The sequence below is a fragment of the Mandrillus leucophaeus genome, unplaced genomic scaffold (assembly GCF_000951045.1).
Source record: "Mandrillus leucophaeus isolate KB7577 unplaced genomic scaffold, Mleu.le_1.0 Scaffold2, whole genome shotgun sequence".
Taxonomy (NCBI): Eukaryota; Metazoa; Chordata; class Mammalia; order Primates; family Cercopithecidae; genus Mandrillus; species Mandrillus leucophaeus.
Window position 1 is genome coordinate 7,523,551 of NW_012102031.1, and position 11,647 is coordinate 7,535,197.

At 37.6% G+C, this 11,647-nt stretch overlaps 1 protein-coding gene across 1 annotated transcript in view; it reads left to right on the plus strand.

Annotated features, from left to right (window-relative positions):
* RBFOX2 (RNA binding protein, fox-1 homolog (C. elegans) 2) overlaps positions 1-11,647 on the plus strand; it is a 262,414-nt gene that overhangs the window by 107,944 nt on the left and 142,823 nt on the right. The window lies entirely within an intron of this gene.

Here is an 11,647-nt window from a genome sequence, read left to right on the forward strand (position 1 = left end):
GTGCCTATTGGTGTTTCTAGGTCCTTTAGATGCAAGTCTGGGCTATATGAGGCAAAAAGAAAACCCAAGGAACTCACCACCCTGTCTAGTTTTCTTGCTTCTTTCAACCTTTGAGGAGTCATCTTATGTTTAATATATGAAATGTCTAGGGTTTTAAACTGTACTTAGTGGGAGGGACAGGGAAAAGTATGTGTACTCCATCTTCCTGGAAGCAGAAGTCTGTAGTATGTCTGTCAATGAGATGCATGTGTGTAAATTAATGCATAAATATAAATATTCCAAGATAAATAAATGTTTGAAATTAATAAATATGAGTTTGAAAATTAATTGATATGAATTTTCAAAAAATATGGCATATATATTGCTCCAAGTTGCCTTTCTGTGTTTATTAAAATTCTAAGAATCATAAGACTACAAAGGTATTTAGGAAATACATATTTAATTATGCAGTTCAAATAAACCTTCATGTTGTCTTTTCTGGTATACCCCCAAAAGTCTTTTGTTATTGTTTGCTTTTGATTGATGGCTGGTTTTAAAAACTTACCCCTAAACCAACCTTTTGAGAAATTTTACTTAAAGTATACTATTTTTCTAGTTATTAAAATATAATTATCAATCTGTAGCATATGTAGTTCCAGCTGGATCTCTGTCTCTTCTAATTTATCCCCAGTGCATATCCATCTCAGACACACTGGCTACAGTTTGATAGCCATTATTTGGCATGTTGTTGCTTATTGTGTTAACAGTTTTAATTTTTTTCCTTGATTGCTATTATTCATGGCATGGCTGCCTTTTTTTTTTTTAGCAGCTATGCCATGTGTTAAAGAACAACACAACAGTCCTTTATCTGAAACTGTTAAAGCCAGATATGTATTATCATTTGGAATCTTCTGGGTTTCAGAAAGAATATGCAATACATGCACCCTGTATTAGGCTAACCACCAGTATTTGGGTAAGAGGCAACACTGTGTAATCATACTCATCTATTTGCAGCTAAATGTTTGTGAATATTCACACCATAATATCATTATATCCACATTAGTTTAGGTCACATTTGTCACTAAGTGAATCCGTCCCCCTTCTATCACCATCAAAAAAATAATAAAGATGGGGGATGGGAAAAGGATGGTAAAGAAAGAAACTTAGTTTTCCAGGCTTTTTGAATGCTGGAATTAAAGATACGGGTTTTTGGACCTGTGTAGGTAGGGCAATCACCAAGCCTAGTCAGAGTAAAAGCCCCTGTCTTTAGCCCTGAACTCCTCAGTGTTTAACTGATGAAGTGGTGCTAGAGGCCTGGTTTTACCAACTGTGATTGTTTTCAATATAAAACAAAAGCAGCTATTGATTTAATCCTGTTATATGGTGTTGATCTTAAAAAAATCATTGGATTCATACTAGGATTTGGGATTTAATCCTGTAAGGATCATACTAACTTTCATCTTATTTATCCTAAATCCTTCTTTAATCTTGTTAATCATGCCAGGCTTTTTTTTCCAAGGGCCGGGATATCCATCCATCCATCCATCCATCCATCCATCCATCCATCCATCCATGTATATAGTATATATTCATACAGTTATTTTTCCAAAGTTATTTTTCTGTCCTTCTTTCTTTGAAAGAGAAGATCAGTTTTCTCAAAGAGAGCCAAAGAGCCATGCATACTTCTGCAGAGTAGCATTAGTATTGCAAGGATGACATCAGTTCTGTATTCTTAAACCTAAGATTAAAGTAGGTCTTGGCAGGGCCTCCAGAGAGGGAATCTAGTCTTAGCGTTGGATTTCCTGAGAAGGCATATGGCACTCTTCTGAAAGCGGGATGTTATTTGAGTTTAGAAGCTCTTAGTCAAAAAATATTAGATGAATTAATTGCAATTGAGATACTGCTTTCTTATAGTGGAACAAAAAGTCAGTTCTTAGCTTTTGACCTTTGCCCTGAACTTGTGCTGTGTGCATTAGGAAAAGAAAATACACATTTGGTCTTAAGTCACTGCTTCTTAAGTCACCTTGCAGAATATAACTGATTCAGACCTTGTGTTCTGTTTCTTTCATTTTTCAAAGGATAATTGTCAGTGACCATCCTCTCCAAGCAATCAAAGTAATAGATCCTAAGTATAAATTGTTATTTTTCTTATTTCTACTTTTGGGAGTGGGAAGTTTGAGAATTAGATCAAAAGTTTTATTGATTGATTGAGCAACCAGTAAACCTGTACCAAATGTTCACCCTTGGGGCCTCACATGATTATGTCGCCTCTAGTTATTGGGTGGTGGTTGTCATCGTAGTTTTTAACTAGTTTGCCAACATTATACCGTTTTGACCTGGACTGAGTAACTTATGTAAATCCTTAAATTGCTATATTATGATGGTTTCGTGTCATGGGGAAAAAACCCTGGTAGGCACTATGAACCCTTCTATGTTTATTTCACTTATGACTTAATTACTCAAAGATTCCTAGATATAAAAAGTGTAGCAAAATGTTGTATTATGAGTTAAAATAAAACTGGCTTTATTTTTTGATATTTTATATTCAGCTATACTTTATTTTTTCCAGGTGAAATGGGTAAAAAGTCTTTTATGCATATATGATTATGAATGTTTACTTTGCATATTAATTTAAAAGGAAATTAAAGGAATTTGTTTGCAAAAACAGATGTATCATTATTAATGAAAATCATGTAATGCTGACACTGTGATCTGAGAAGCAGAAGTTGTTTTTACCAGGATCTAATTGTATAAACGAGAAAAATTTAGAGTTAAAGAACTCACTTTAGATGATGGAGTAATTGTATATATGCATGCTTTGCCAGAAGTGAGGAGGGGCAACTTTGATTTCTAATCCGCTTTGGGGGAAGTTCCGTATCAGAGCTGCACAGAAACATTCAGTGAAGCAGCTCCTTTATCATAAAGGGAATTTTAATTTAAAAGTGTTCTTGCATCGTGAGCAGGGTAAACGACAGCCGGCTACACTGGGTATTTATCTCCTTCAAACCACATTACCAGTAATTGCTGCATTAAATCAAAGTCAGAAGAGATTACAGGTCTGAATGGATCAAGGGGCTAGTGCTAACCCAAGGATTCCCACAAATGCTGCATTGCTGCTCCCAGAGCCCTGTCTCTGTCCCCAGTAGGTATGAGAGTCAGGTGCAGCTGTCAGATTCCTGACAGTTCTGTAAGGCATGAGCATAGTGAACACAATCCAAGAAGAGGGACAGGTACATGCTCAAGACACCATGGCCGCCTTTTTGGGTTAGCTTTTTATTTTGAATGCAAGAGAATGGCTTCTTATTGTTTTTCGGTACTGTTAAAGAGAGAACATGTTGCCTGCTTTGTGCTTGAGATTTGCTTTGGCATAAAAATCTCTTCAGTTTTCTCTCCTCCTCTATTTATTGATATTCCCTTCTTGGTCAAGCATGGTCCTCTCACTTGATTTATGTTACAGAAATGTAACAGATTTACAAAAATAACATAAATATGTTACAAAATAACAAATATTTACAAAATAACATAAATATGCTACAAAAATAACAAAAATGCCCTGTGCTAGGTATGGTAGGTGCCCTCCCCTGCCCCTCAGCTGCCTTTTCTCCTCCTAACACAATTGAATAGTTCTTTGTATGCGTTCTGCCTCCTGTTGAGGCCACTTATTCCTCAGATATAGATTTAGCTTCGTAATTCGGATAATTCTCAATCTGTTTTAAATGTCCTTCAATTATCAGAGATGATGATGACGACGACAGCAATGACGCTGATAACAGCAGCTATAATTTAATAATCACTATATGCCAGACCTGTTCATATATCAACTGATTTAGTCATCACAACTGCCCCATGAGATAGGTACTATTATTATCTTCTTTTTCCAGACGAAGAACTTGAGGCAGAGAGGTGTTAAATAACTTTTCTCAAATTACACAGCTAAGAAGTTATGGAACTGAGATTTGAACCAAGTAGCCTGGCTTAACAGAGCCCTGAACTCTTACCCACATGTGGTGTTGCTTATGTACCCCAACTAGGCACTCTGCTAGGTGTTAGGGATACTTTAAGGAAGAAGGTGGACTATGTAGTACCTGCTTTCCTGAAATGGGAGAGATGGAAATGATGATACGTCTGGCAAAGTGAACAGGATGTGTGTACGTACTAAAGGGTTTATCTAGCAGGGGGCTAATCTGGACTGATCAGGAGTTTGCTACCAGTCTTCCTTTTCAGAAGACCTTTTCTGTAGTGTTTTAGGGAAGACTGATGCCTTTCCCCCATCTCCCTTTATCATTCCCCCTCGTCCAAAGAAAATAACTAACGCTTCAAAAAATCATTGCATTAAGTGGGACAATAATTCATTATTTTAATTTTTTAACAACTCGATGGAGGTATCATTGATATAAAATAAACTGCACCTATATAAAATTAATTTGTTAGGTTTTAGCATATGTATATACCTGTGAAATCACCACAACCAAGATAATTGAATCATCTCCATAAGTTTTCTCATGCTCCTTTGTAATCCTCCCAACATGCTCTCACCTCCCCAGCACATCTCCAAGCAACCACTTATCTGCTTTCTGTCATCATTGATTGGTTGGCAATTTCTAGTATTTTATAAAAATGGACTCATACAGTAAGTACTGTTTGGCTTGGCTTCTTTCACTCAGCATAATTATTTTGAAATTCATCCATGTTGCTGTATATACTGGTGGTTCGTTCATTTGTATTGCTAAGTAGTATTAATTGTGGATGTACCACAATTTGCTTATCACTGTCACTTATCTGTTGATGGATATTTGGATTGTTTCCAGTTTTAGGCTGTGACAAATAGATCTTCTATGAGTATTCATATTCATATTCTTTATATGTTCTTTTTTCTGTTGGGTGAATAGTCAGAATAGATAGATCATATGATAGGTGTGTGTTTGAATTTATAAGAACTTGATAAACTGTTTTCACATTGGTTATACCATTTTACATCCCACGAGCAGTATATGAGACTTTCGCTTCCTCCATAGCCTTGTCAAAGCTTGGTATTGTCAGTCTTTTAACTAGGTATGTAGTGATATCATACTGATAAGTTCTAATTTCCTAATGAATAATGATACTGAGCTTCTTTTCATGCGCTTGTTTACCATCTCTTATTTACCATCTTCTTTTAATCAAGTGTTCAAATTTTTTTTGCCCATTTTTTAGAAAACGTGGGTTGTCTTGTTTCTTATGGTTGAACTTTGAGAGTTCTTATATTCTCTGAATACAAGTCCTTTATAAGATATATACTTTGCAAATATTTTTTCTCAGTTGTGGCTTATCTTTTTATTCTCCTCACAGTGTCTTTTGATAAGCAGAAGTTTTAAATGAAGTTCAATTTATTGGTTTTTTTATGGGTTATGTTTTTAATGTTATAGCTTAGAAATCTTTGCCTAATCCAAGGTCACAGAAGTTTTTTACTAGAAGTTTTATAGTTTTATCTTTCACATTTTTAGATATGTGGTCCATTTTGCGTTAAATTTTGTATTTGGAAAGAAGTACAAATCTCTTTTCTTTTCATTATGTGTGGATATCCAGTTGTTTCAGCACCATTTGTTGAAAAGACTATTCTTTCTCTACTGAATTCCTTTTGCACCTGTGGATCTATTTCTGGACTTTCTATTCTGTTTCACTGATCTATTTTTCTCTCTTGACACCAGTACCATACAGTCTTATAGGGATGTGAGTATTATGGGATCTAGCAGACTTCAGAAGAAATGATAAGTGTCACAAACCTCAGGTATAGCATTTGATTTCAGTACAGGCCTAGAGAAAAGATAGTCATAATCATTAAAAACCTTTTATTTGAATAGTGGAATGAAGTGGAGAGATATACTGTGTTGATAGTCTGAAAGACTCAATTCTCTTGGATGTCAATTCTCCCCAAAGTCATCTATAGATTCAGTATATATCCCAATCAGAATCCTAGCCAGATAGTTATAGAAATTGACAAGCTGATTCTAAAACTCGTGTGGAAATGCCAAAGACCTAGAATAGCTAAAACAGCTTTGAAGAAGGAAAACAAAGTTGCAGGACTAACACAGCCTGATTTAAAGCCTGCAGAAAGACCGTGTGGTGTTGGTGTCAGTATTGAGGTTTACGTCTTCATGTTATGCAATGAAATGTGTCACTTAGGTTTTGCTGTGTGACAAACTTTCCCAAAACTTAATAGTTTAACAAAGTGTTAAACATTTATTTGCTCACAATTCTGTGGGTCAGGGGTTTGGGTGATTGTTTTAGTCTTGGCCGCATTGGCTGAGCCTTGATGGTCTAGGATAACCTCACTCTCATGTCTGGCAGTTGGCAGGTTAGTTGATCTGGGGGCTCAGCTGGAGCAGTTCATCTGTGTTCCACTTGCTCTCTCATCCTTCACACTTCTGCACACACTAGTGTTGGGGTTCCGGAGAGTAGCAAGAGAGGGCAAGCCTTTGTGAACAGGCACCTGTCAAGCCTCTGCTTGTGTGATATTTGGTAATATCCCCAGGACCAATGTAAGTCACAAGGCTAAGACCAAATTCAAGGGGTGGAAGAAACAAATTCCACTTCTTGATGGAGGAGCTGTGAAATATTATGACCAATTTTTTGTAGTTCACCAGGAAGGTATTATGAGTTAGTTGAGATAAAAGTCTTTATGGAGAGAAAAAAGTTTTGTTATATAAGATAATGTATGTGAAATTATTTTTAGGCATGTTTCCCTAACAGTATTAGAATATTTAAAATTATTTCCTGCTCTAAAAGTTTTACATCTTGCCCCTTAACCTTTATATATTGTCTTTGTGAATTTAAAGTGAGTAACTCATGGCTGGGTGCAGTGGCTCATGCCTGTAATCCCAGCAGTTTGGGAGGCTGAGGTGGGTAGATCACTTGAGGTCAGGAGTTTTGAGACCAGCCCGGCCAACATGGTGAAAACCCTGCCTCTAATTAAAAATAAATAAATAAATAAATAACTATTGTCCTATCCATTTACTGATTTGTGGAAGACACTTTTAACAAAACTGCTAATTCCTTGCCTCACAGTTTGTGTGCCATATCTCTCATTCCAAAATAGAAATGCATTTCAGCCATTCTATGGTTTACTCTGTTATTACCCATACTTCCTTTCTGTACCATTGCGAGAAATCTGAAGATGAATGGACAGGTTCTATCCTTAGAGAATTCATCTAATCGATAAAATAAGTATGTCTAAAAACAATTAGAAAGTGTCATGTAAGTTCAGAGGAAAGAGAAATCACTTCTAGTTGGAAGTAATCAGGAAGAGCATTGTGGAGCAGATGGCATTTAAGGTAGCATTTTAAGATTTGGGCATTTTGAAATGGGTAAAAAAATATGATCAAAGGCACAGAGGCCAAAATAAAATAAAAATTATCCTTGATAGAGGCAACTGTGGGTAGTTGAATGTATCAATAATTGGTTTTGTACTTTATTGTCACTTGGAAATCAAGTATCCCAATAGAAAGTATGTTAAAATTTACATGCAGGCATTATATCTATTTTTCATTCTGACTCTGAGTTTGTCAGATTTGCTACCATTCTTTTTACTCCTATTACTAAAACAGTGCTCTGAAAACTCTTTAACTCTTGTTTACTAAATTCAGTCATTTATTTCTCAATTGTCATTTTCTTTAACCTTTCTAGATTTCTACTTGGCATTGTTATATATTCTCCTCTGGTATCAATTTATGAAATACCTTCCCTAGTATAAAGGATGTGAGATCGAAGAAAAGAAACAGATGTCCTCTGTATTCCTCGCTTTTGTGAATAGTACACGATTATGCTTAATCTTTTTATCCTCTGTTTCTATTTCTGCCTTCTTGAAGCAAGTATTCTTCAAGGTTCTATTTTCAGCCTTTGCCTTCTATCTGTCTGTGTCTCCCCTCCACCTCTCATTTTTCTTTTTTCTCTACTTTTCTTTTTTTGGAGTACATGTTTGACGTTTAATAAATGTTGTGGACTACATCAGTGTGGGAGAGAAATCTCAACCCCATTATGGCCATGCATTTTTCTCCTTTTCTCTTTGATCTTGGTGTCTAACCCTGACCTCTCCTCTAGCTGTACCTTCAACTCTGAGTACCTGTTAGACTTTCTCTACCATTACTTCAAACCAGTTTATGCTTCAAATTTGTCTGTATTAGCAGTGTTATTCTTATTTGGCTAGTCAGCTAGAATTAGAACCTTTCTCTTATACCCTGCATGTGGACAGTCTTCAATTACTGTGGATGTTGTCTTCGTCATCTCTTATATATCTATACCTTCTTTATTCCTACTGCGAATATGAATTTTTTGCATTAGTCATCTGTAACCTGTTGTCATGGTGGCCGCTAATTGGTCTCCGCACCTTTAGGTAGTTCCCTTTTTTGTTCTTACCTGCAGCCACCAGAGCCATTTTCATAAAACGTTATTTATGTAGCACTCTTTTCCTCTTGTGCAATCTTTAAAGATCAGATCTGAAATACATAGCAGGATGTCCTAGTCCCTCCATGATGAACCTACCTACTTTTCTTGTTATTTGCCACCACCCACCCATAGTCAAGTAAACTGGTCACACGATCCCTTAGTCAGTCAGTCTTGCATATTTCTTTCTCTTTTCTTTCTTTTGGAGACAGAGTCTTGCTGTGTCACCCATGCTGGAGTACAGTGGCGCAATCTGGGCTCACTGCAACCTCCGCCCCCCGGGTTCAAGCAATTCTCCTGCCTCAACCTCCTGAGTAGCTGGGATTACAGGCGCACATGGACACGCCCGGCTAATTTTTTGTATTTTCGTAGAGACGGGGTTTCACCATGTTGCCCAGGCTAGTCTTGAACTCCTGAGCTCAGACAATCCACCCACCTCAGCCTCTCAACATGCTAGGATTACAGATGTGAGCCACCACACCCGGCCCAGTCTTGCATATTTCTAATGACATATTTTGCCTGCATATATGTCTTCCTCCTCCACCCCCTGGTCCCATCCTCATCCTTCCAGCTCAAACCCTAGCTCTTTTGCTCTTTTTTTTTTTTCCCCCTCCTGGCCTCTAGAACTGACCTATCTTTTTTTGAAGTTCTGTCTTACCCTGGTGCACAGGGTAATATGGAATCTTTGGAACCTTCTAAGAATACTGCTACTAAAACCAAATTTATACCTCAAGCAGAAATCTCAGCAATCTTTGCTAAAACATTCTACCCTGAGGCATAGCTAATATCCTTAAAATTTGGCAGGATTGTGGCATAGGCAGAAGGGAAAGTAAAAGAGAGAAGAAAACAGGAATGAGAGAATAAGAGAAGAGGACAAGAATCTTAAATATTTTCTGGTTAATTTGATTGACTGAACGTAAGCAGTGTGGTAAGTCTTGAGATCCCAAGGGTTGTATGTCGATGTACAGATACCACTACAGCATCACCAACCATGTGTGTGTCCTCTGGCATGAGCCTGATCTGCCTTATCCTTAGCAAAACTTAAACTTCATAAATCTCACGATAATTTCTAAATATCTCACTCTTAAATACGAGGTCTATTTCTAGGTCTAGATTTTGAATAACTAGGTCTGTTTCTATGTCTAGGTCTATTTCTTCCTGATATCGTTACATTTCTGTTCAACAGACATTCTAAGTGTGCTAAGTGTTGAAACTTTTTTTTTCCTCTGAGACAGAGTCTCACTCTGTCGCCTAGGCTGGAGTTCAGTGGCATAATCTCAGCTCACTGCAACCTCCACCTCCTAGGCTTAAACAGTCTTCCCACCTCAGCCTCCCGAGTACCTGGGACTACAGGCATGTGCCACCAGGCCTGGGTAGAGATGGAGCTTTACCATGTTGCCCAGGCTGGTCTTGAACTCTTTGACTCAGGCAGTCTGCCTGCCTGAGCCTCCCAGTGGGCTGGGATTACAGGCGTGACCCACTGTGCTCGACCCAAGTGTTAAAATTTATGTTGAAAAATGAACTGGGGCTGGGCATGGTGGCTCACACCCATAATCCCAGCACTTTGGGAGGCTGAGGCAGGTGGATCGCCTGAACTCAGGAGTTGAAGACCAGCCTGGGCAACATGGCAAAGCTCCATCTCTACAAAAAAGTTGAAAAAATTAGCCAGGTGCCATGGCATGCACCTGTAGTCCTAGCTACTTGGGAGGCTTAGTCCCAGCTACTTGGGAGGCTGAGGTGGGAGGATCCTTGAACCTGGAAGACAGAGGGTGCAGTGAGCTGAGGTCGTGCCACAGCACTCCAACCTGGGTGACAGAGTGAGACCCCGTCTCAAAAAAAAAAAAAAAAAAAGTGAATTGATATTGCATGTCTCTGCTAAAGAGATGTATGGAAATATACATGAAGGACTGTTTTCTGAATTCATGTGTCTTATTGATCAGGACACATGAACTTTAATACTATAAAGGCATCCATAATACTGCAGAGTGTAAGCTTGAAAGTGGAATAGATTGGCATCATCAGCCAATAACTCTTGAGTTTATTGTGGAAAATCAGTCCTTTTGTTTCTATAATTTTTGAGTAAATATAATATTTAAAATTTTGAGGAAATAGTCTGTTCTGATGAGGGGACTCATTTAGTAATTTCTGAGTTGAAAATATTTTCATTTTTTGTTTCTATTTTTAAAGTCATTTTGATAAACGGGAAAAATACTGAAAGAATGATGTTGAGCTATTGATCCATGCATGGAATTTCTTTCTGTTAATAACTGAGGCTACATTATTCTGAAGAAAGACCATATTAAGAAAAGAGAAAGAAACCCTTCAAGTTTATAATTTGATTTTTTGTAGTGTGTTTTGTCTTATAGGTAAAAGATTATTTTTTTCTTCCATCAGTATTATTTCAAATTTTGGTTTGACTAAGTTACTAGTCTTCAAATTACAACAATTAAAAAAAATTTACAGAAAGAAATGGGTAAAAGACAAGATAAAGTATAAGAGTTATAATTCAAATATTAAATTATTTTGACATTTTTCCGAAGAGCTGATTACTTAAGCTAGACCTGGGCATGATTTCAGCAGAACCTAGGTGAGATATCTTAATCATATATCTAAAGATTAAGATTCTTTATTGTCTATATCCTCTAGTCTTTTTTTCCCCAGGAGACAGGGTCTTGCTGTGTCACACAGGCTAGAGTGCAGTGGCATGCTCAGAACTCACTGTACCCTCGACCTCCTGGGTTTATGTGATTCTTCCACCTCAGCCTCCCAAGTAGGTGGGAGTATAGGCACGTGCTGTGTGCCACCATACCCAGCTAAATATTTTTTTTTGAGGGGGGAATAGACGGGGTCTTACTGTGTTGACCAGGCTGGTCTCAAACTCCAGGCCTTAAGTGATCCTTCTGACTCAGCTTCCCAGAGTGCTGGGATTGTAGGCATGAGCCACTGCTTCCAGCCTATATCCTCTAGTCTTAAATGAGAGTTTACAGTTATGACATTATGTTAGGTAAAGCAAATGTGGTCGCATTATTATTATTATTATTATTATTATTATTATTATTATTATTATTATTTGAGACAGAGTTTTGCTCTTGTTGCCCAGGCTGGAGTACAGTGGCGCAATCTCGGCTCACTGCAACCTCCGCCTCCCAGATTCACGCAATTCTCCCACCTCAGCCTCCCAGGTAGCTGGGATTACAGTCATGCACCACCATGCCCGGCTAAGTTTTTGTATTTTTAACAGAGAAGGGGT